Source organism: Tupaia chinensis, unplaced genomic scaffold (genome assembly GCF_000334495.1).
Source record: "Tupaia chinensis unplaced genomic scaffold, TupChi_1.0 Scaffold000010_1, whole genome shotgun sequence".
In the NCBI taxonomy this organism is placed as follows: domain Eukaryota; kingdom Metazoa; phylum Chordata; class Mammalia; order Scandentia; family Tupaiidae; genus Tupaia; species Tupaia belangeri.
In genome coordinates this window covers 224,231-231,026 of record NW_006159440.1, presented here as the reverse complement: position 1 = coordinate 231,026, position 6,796 = coordinate 224,231, and the positions used below count along the sequence as shown (strand labels likewise).

The following is a 6,796-nucleotide window of genomic DNA, read 5'->3' as shown; positions in this document are numbered from 1 at the left end:
CTGCGGCTCCCGGGGCACAGGCGTGACCCGCTGCCTAGTTGCTGGGTTTTGTTTGTGAAACTGCGGGCGCTGCCCCTCCCCCAGCCGCCCCCATTCAGACTATCCAAACACCCGGTGGGTGTGAGGAAGGTCCTGGAGTCCGGAAACTGCAGTTCAGCTGTAGAATAAGAGCTTTTAGAGATCCATTAAAACCTGACAATTTGCTAACGACACCTTTTCTCTAAAGGGCACACTTTACGTAGAAGCAAAATTACCCTCAAGGTGAAATTGTTTTTTTAAACGAGATTGCCAGAGGGAGGGAGAGAGAAAGCAACCCCCATGGGGCGTGGTCACGCCACAGCCCCTTTGCCTCGTTTCTTCTCCAGCAGGATTTTGGGCACACACGCGCACACACGCATGCACACACTCACGGGGCACATTAGCCAGGCGTGCCCCAAAGCCCCTGGGGCCGGGATTGAATTGCCGCAAGCCATGTGGGATCCAAGTAAACAGCGCTCTTAACCGCAGTGCCACCAGAGGCTCCAAGTGGAACGTTTGGAAATAAAGTGCGATTATTCGTGAAAGTTCACGTAGATCCAAGCGGTTGCCGACTGAATAAGACTGTAGTAATTTTTTGTGGGATTAAGAACAAGATTAAAGTACATTCAGCCTGGATGTGAAAGGGAATGCCATCAAAGTTCCAGTGTTCGCGGGTCTTTGTAAATATGCTTCCCCTAATTATTAGAATAGTTGCCAAGAGACTAGAAATTGGCCGTGTAACTCACGAATTAGGAGGGGGAGTACTAGCATCAGGAAATCATCTAAGCAGATAAGAAGGTGTAAACGGGGGTAAGTAATGTAGGAAAGGTAAGAGTACTTCAGAATAAATCAGGAATAAATGTAAATGAGCTCAGTGCTCTAGGTAGATCGTCAGGACGAGGGAAGGTTCCAACTGTGGTTTATGAGCGGTCCAGCTGAGGCTGTGGAACTGGTTGGATGTAGGGCAGTGGGGTTGCTGTGGGTGAGCTCCTACGTGGGAGGGCTGGATCCTGCTGGACCCAGCACTTTGGTCCTCACTCCAGTGACCTGGAGGACGCAAGGAGTGCTTGTGTAAGCAGGGGGTCCTGCTGGCCTGGAGGAGCCGAGGGGGAATTCCTGTGTGGCCTACGCCTGGAACTGCTTTGTCTCTGGCTGTGCGGGTGCCCCCTGGTAATTAAAAAAAAAAAAAAAGTCGAATATAAAAAGATATAAAAAACTAGGCACATACTAGTCAGAAGAAAGATGGGGCCCCGCAGGCGGCATGATGGTTAAGGGCACTGGACTCCCATGTGGCCGACTGTGGTTCCAGCCTCCCTGGCAGCTTGCTTTCTCACTTTCTCTCTCTCTCTCTCTGTCTCTTTCTGGTCAAATTAAAATAATTAAATGAATAGATGAAATTAAAATAAATCTTAAAAAGAGATAGCTAAGTATATTGATCTTGGTAGATATAGAATGCCAGTACTACTTAAATAATGGTGAAGGTCACAGTTTACTAACTTGTAATAATGTAGTTTCACAATCTACAAAGCAGTAATTCCAGAACTACGAGTAAAATTCACCGTCATAATAGATTTTAATACAATCTTAGCATTTAATCGAACAGAGAAGACTTAGGATGCTGTGCACCCTCTGGAATGTCCTGAGATGACAGGACCACCTTCTCTACAGTGCAGTGTTACATGAGGCCGTTGAACACTTGCAGTATAATTAGTGTGACATGGACTGAATTTTAAATTTCATTTAAAATGCTATATGTGACTGACTAGTGGCTTTGATAATGGACAACACAGGTCTGGAAGGTCCCAGGTCCGGGGCGCGAACCGCTGTCGACTACGTGGGAGTCCACCGATATAGCCATTACGCTAACTGCTGGTTCCCTGGAAGACGTTTTTTATCCTGGTGTCTGTCAGTACATAATGTCAATGTGTAGTCAGGTCATAGAGACAAAAGGTCAAAGAAAAACCCGATTGGGGGTCTTTAACATAAAAGCACAACATTGGGCATCGTCTGCTGCATTCAGTGGTAGTGGGTGTCCTGTTCCTAGGCCTATCCCTGAGGGGGCCACTTGCTTGTGTGTGCACTTGGCAGCATGTCAGTCCTGTCCTTAGTGCTGTTCCGTAATGACAGACGTGGAGATGTCAGTAGTGGAATGGAAAACTATGCTGTCCTGTGGCCGTGTGAGGTATATGACACAGCAGTGAAAATTAACCGATTACAGCCACTTGCTACAGTAGGGTATTCCCAGGAGGTGTTGAAGAATGATTCCATTAGTAGAAAGTCCTAAAAGATGCAAAGCTAAAGAACATGTTTTGGACACACACATGGGAAACACATGAAAAAAAGCCATTGATATTGAAAAATTGACTTCAGAATAGCAGCTACTTCAGAATCACGTAACTTAAAAGGTGATATGTATGTATGTGTGCATATGTATATATACTAATACATTTTTAAATTTTTTACTGGAGGGCATGTGTGCTCTCCAGAGAGAGACAGAGAGGGAAGTGAAAAATTAACCCCCAAGGGGGGTGGCTATGTCAGAGTCTCTTTTCCTCCATTCTCTTGGTATTTTGGGCATGAATGCACACACATCGGGAGTATTTTTCAAGCCATCGGGACTCCAGCAGTGCTCAGCCATGTGAGATCTAGCTGCCTTAAGCACCATGCCACTGGCTAGACTAGTGTGTTGTTTTTTATTTTAGGAGTACTTTTAAATTCTGAATTTCAGGGGGAAAAAACTTATAAAAAACTGCATATTATTCAAAAGTCAAACAAACAATAGTTTTTATTAAAAGACTAAAAACTCTTCCTCTCATCCCCCTGCGTGGGAGCTGTACTAACAGTTCTTTGGTGAGTAACTTTCAAAACTTTTCTATTGAAATGAATGTAAACAGATACGTCTTCTGTCTCTTTTCTTTCTTAAGTTTACTAAATGGCATGAATGGCCATGTCACAACCCCTTCTCTTGGGATTTGGGGCATGCACACATACATGCCCAGAGTGTTTCTCTTCCTCTTCTTTTTTTTAAAAAAATTTTGTATTTACGGGCTGGCAGGTGGCATGGTGGATGAGGGTGCTGGACTCCCACATAGCTGATCACAGTTTGAATCCTAGACCTGGTGGTTTGCTTTTTCACTTTCTCTCTCTCTCTCGCTCACTCACTCACTGTCCTCCTTTGGTCAAAATAAATAAAATTAAATTAAACAAAATGTATTTAATTTCATCCATTTTAAAAAAGTATTTTATTCAACTGTATTTATTTTAATTTGATCAGAGGAGGACAGAATGAATGAGTGAGAGAAAGAGAGAAAGTGAGAAAGCAAGCTGCCAGGTCCGGGACTCAAACCACAGTCAGCTATGTGGGAGTCCAGTGCCCTTAACCATCATGCCACCTGCTGGCCCCTGATTTCATCTATTATTATTATTCTTTTTAATTTGGCCAGAGAGTGACAGAGAGAGATAGAAATGGAAGTGAGAAAGCAAGCCACTAGATTCTGTACTCAAACCATGATTGGCCAGGTGGGAGTCCAGCACCTTAACCACCATGCCACTGGCCTGCCCAGTGTGGTTTTTGAGAGGTTTTTGCGATAGGGCGCATGTGCTCACCAGAGAGACAGAAAGCGAGAAATCATCCCCCGGGGAGGATGGCCATGCCACAATCCCTTCTTCTCCATTCTCCTCTTGAGATCTTGGGCACACATGCACTCGCACCCGATATGAGTTTAAGCCACCATATCCAGGACTTGAACCACAGTTGACTACATGAGAGTCCAGCAACATACCCATTGCACCAACTACTGGTCCTTATTAAGTGCGTTTTTTTAAGGTGTTGAGTCCAGGACTTGAACTGCGCTGTTGGCTACATGGGATCCAGCTGCCCTAACTACCATGCCACCAGCTGGCCCTGTTTTCTTTAGAAAATGCAGTCATAATAAGTGTGTTTCTCTGAAATTTGGATTATTTAACCTACCAACATACAATGAACATTTTTCCAAGCCATAGATACAGGTAGAATTATTTCATAGGGTGCTGGAGAGAGACAGAGAAAGGTAAAGTGGGAAATCACTCGGTGGGGAAATGGCCATTGCCACAGTCCCCTCCTCTATCATCCCTTGGGATTCTGGGCTCACTCTAACCACGGTTGGCCACATGGGAGTCCTGCGTGCCTTAACTACTATGCCACCCCCCCTTTTCTTAAAGAGAGATTTTCACTATAGGGCACTTGTGTTCACCAGAGACACAGAAAGTGAGTAATCATTCCCCGGGGGGGATGGCCACCCCATAGTCCGTTCTCCCCTGTTCTCTTGGGATCTTGGGCATGCGTGCACATGTGCCCGACATCAGTTTTAAGCTAGGTCTGGGACATGAACTGTGGCTATAACCAGCGATGTAACCATTATGAAATCTGCTTTCCCCGCTTTTTAATTTTGTTAAGATTTTTGCAGGACCAGCATGTGGCATAGTGGTAAAGGTGCTGGACTCCCATGTAGTCAGTGATAGTTCAAGTCCCGGACCCTGCAACTTGAAACTCATGCTGAGCACTTGTGTATGCCTGCCTAAAATCCTGACAGGAGAATGGAGAAGGGATTTTGGCATGGCCATCCCCCCTGGGGGGTGATTTCTCACTTTCTGTCTCTCTCAGCCTCTTGCCAGCACAGGTGTCCTATAGCTCTCTTTAAAAAAATGGGGCTGACAAGTGGCATGGTGGTTAGGGGCGCTGGATTCCCACATGGCTGACTGTGGTTCTAGTCCTGGACCTAGTTTTCTCATTTTTCATCTTTCTCTCTCTCTCTCTTTCTCTCACTCTGTCCCTTTCTGATCAAATTAAAATAAACAAAGTTAAATACAATAATCTTTAAAAAAAAAAAAAAATAAAAGATTCTGCCATATGGAGCAAGTGCTTGCCAGAGAGAGAGAGAAAGAGGAGAAAAAGTGAGAAATCACCCCCCGGGGCTGTGGCCATGCCACAATCCCTTCTCTTGGGGATTTTGGGCACACACATATATGTGCCCAGAGTGTGTGTGTGTTTTTTTTAAATAATTATTTAATTTTATTTATTTGTTCATTTATTTTAATTTGACCAAAGATAAACGTACAGAGAGAGAGGGAAAGCAAGAAAGCAAGCCACCAGGTCGAACCAAACCTCAGTTGGCCATTTGGGCGTGTCAAGTGCCTTAACCACCACGACACCTGGGCAGCCCAGCATGTGCGCTCACGAGAAAGAGAGACAGAAAGTGAGAAATCAAACCCGGGGGGGGGGGGGGGTGGCCACTCCACAGTCCCTTCTCCTCCATTCTCTTCTCTGGATTTTGGGCACGCATGCACATGTGCCCAGCATGAATTTAAGCCACCAGGTCCAGGACTCAAACTGTGGTCGACTACATGGGAGTCCAGCAACATAGCCATTACACCAACTGCTGGTCCCCACACCGTGATTTTTTAAGCTGCTGATCCTGGACTCACACTTTGGTCGGCCATGTGGGAGTACAATGCCTTGACCATTTTTCCACCTGCAGGAACCTTACTTCTTTTTTTAAATCAATCAATCAGTTAATTAATGAATTAAACTCCTTTTTTTATTATTTTTTATTATTTTTTGATTGGACAGAGAGAGAGACGGGGAAAGAGAAAGCAAACCACTAGGTCCGGAACTCGAACCATGGTCAGCCATGTGAGAATCCAGCACCTTTAACCACCCCTCCACCTGCCAGCCTAGAACCTTATTTCTTTTTATAGTTGTATAATGCCACCTCTAGTTGTACCATAATTTATTTAGCAGTTCCCTTAGTAATAGACATCTAACTTATTTCTAGGTTTTGATACTCCAGAGAGCATTACCAGTAATCATCTTTGCTGTCTGTGTCTTCAGATAGTACAGCTATTCATTTCCTGTAAGCTGGGTTCTCTGCACGGGATCAGCCCCTCTCACTCCTTCCAGGAGTGTTGGTGGCCAGCTCCAAATGCCATTCCTCTCTTCTTTCTCACGTTTGTCAATCTGACGGGTGTAAAGTGGTCTCTGAGTTGTATTTTCATTCCTGATTGCGAGGGTGGCTGTCTTTTCTTCTGTTTATTGATCTTGATTTGTGGTGGGAATACTTGAACTTCTGTCGTGCATGGCCTGTCCTCAGCTGAGTTGGGTAACTGGAGTCCTGGCTGAATGTCAGGGTCAGTGTGTGCCAGCTGGTCTCATTAGGTCCCATGTTTCAGACCAGGGCCCCAGCAGTGCTTTCGGAGCCACTTCCTCGCAGCATTTTGGTCTCAGTGTCAGAGCGGTGGCCTTGGAGGGAGGGGTAGTGCCATGGTAATCCACCCGTGTCCACTACCAGCCAAGCCTGGGGATAGTTGGAGGACCCTGTCAGGGTGTCTGTGTCTCCCTCCCTTTGGTCTCTTTTGTCATCTCTCTGTCATGAAAAATATCAATTAAAAACAGCCTTGATGGTCTGTGTAAAAGAATATGAAGGTTTAGGGAGGGATTAGGACTGAAACAGCGGGATGATGGGGTCAGAGGTCACCTTCGCAAGTGTTGGTTTTAATATTAGGTTATCAGAAGTCATGACACAATTTTGCATAGAAAAATATAGAAAATGCATCATGACTTTTCTGACAACCCAATAATTTTGAGCTTCAACCACAGTGATTTTCTTATTGGAGGAAAAGTCGGTATAATTTAGTAAATGTTTATTAAGGACAACGTGTCGTTCAGTATCTAGCTTCTAGGGTGTACAGCCAAGTGAGTTAGGTCTTGCAGGTCCTGCTGAGGAATTTTGTCTTTAGTGTA

The 6,796-nt window shown here is 45.0% G+C and overlaps 1 protein-coding gene across 1 annotated transcript in view; it reads left to right on the top strand.

Annotated features, from left to right (window-relative positions):
* The window catches only part of LOC102469613 (zinc finger protein 783), a gene marked incomplete in the record, with an annotated part of 86,081 nt that overhangs the window by 52,804 nt on the left and 26,481 nt on the right, over nucleotides 1-6,796 (top strand).